Below are 1,217 nucleotides of genomic sequence, written 5' to 3' on the forward strand. Positions count from 1 at the left end.
ATGGCATTCAGAGTATCAATTTCAAGAACTCCCTTCTTCTGAGGCATCCCATTGCTCACAGGATTCCTTTCAGAAGTGTACATGAACTGGTTATTAGCAACCATGTCAATAAGTTCTTGAGCTTCTGCAGGCATTTTCTTTAGGTGAATGGATCCACCTGCAGAAATATCCAATGACATCTTTGATAGCTCAGATAAACCATCATAGAATATATCTAGGATGGTCCATTCTGAAAGCATGTCAGAAGGACACTTTTTGGTCAGTTCCTTGTATCTCTCCCAAGCTTCATAGAGGGATTCACCTTCCTTCTGTCTGAAGGTTTGAACATCCACTCTAAGCTTACTCAGCTTTTGAGGAGGAAAGAACTTGGCTAAGAAAGCCGTGACCAGCTTATCCCAAGAGTTCAGGCTATCTTTGGGTTGAGAGTCCAACCACACTCTAGCTCTGTCTCTTACAGCAAAAGGGAAAAGCATGAGCCTGTAGACTTCAGGATCTACTCCATTAGTCTTAACAGTATCACATATCTGCAAGAATTCAGTTAAGAACTGAAAAGGATCTTCAGATGGAAGTCCATGAAACTTGCAGTTCTGCTGCATCAGAGAAACTAATTGAGGTTTCAGCTCAAAGTTGTTTGCTCCAATGGCAGGAATGGAGATGCTTCTTCCATGTAAATTGGAATTAGGTGCAGTAAAGTCACCAAGCATCCTCCTTGCATTATTATTATTTTCGGCTGCCATTTCCTCTTCCCGTTCGAAAATTTCTGAAAGGTGCTTGCTGGATTGTTGTAATTTAGCTTCTCTTAGTTTCCTCTTCAGAGTCCTTTCAGGTTCTGGATCTGCTTCAACAAGAATATTCTTGTCTTTGCTCCTGCTCATATGAAAAAGAGGGAACAAAAAAATAATAATAATAATAGGGATCCTTTTTTCCCAAGTAAAGAGGTTCCCTTGTGTGAGTAGAAGAAGAAAAGAATGTAATGTAAAGAAGGGGAGAAGAGAAAATTCGAACACAGATGGAAGAGGGGGTTCGAATTTGAGTGAGATGAAGTGTTAGTAGATGAATAAACAAATAGAAGGAGATGAGAGAGAAGGAGAATTTTCGAAAATATTTTTTTTTTGAAAAAGAGTTAGTGATTTTCGAAAATAGTTTTTGAAAAAAGTTAGTAATTTTCGAAAATTAAAATAAAAAATTAAAATAAAAAATTAAAATAATTAGTTAAT

At 37.3% G+C, this 1,217-nt stretch overlaps 1 non-coding gene across 1 annotated transcript; it reads left to right on the plus strand.

Annotated features, from left to right (window-relative positions):
- The first annotated feature begins 233 nt into the window (after positions 1–233).
- Positions 234–341, plus strand: LOC148551053 (small nucleolar RNA R71). Its single transcript, XR_015892609.1, has one exon. It is a non-coding gene; the product is annotated as a small nucleolar RNA R71 (small nucleolar RNA).
- Positions 342–1,217: the final 876 nt, after the last annotated feature.

This window comes from Arachis ipaensis, chromosome B7, assembly GCF_059453495.1.
Source record: "Arachis ipaensis isolate K30076 ecotype BB chromosome B7, ASM5945349v1, whole genome shotgun sequence".
In the NCBI taxonomy this organism is placed as follows: Eukaryota; Viridiplantae; Streptophyta; class Magnoliopsida; order Fabales; family Fabaceae; genus Arachis; species Arachis ipaensis.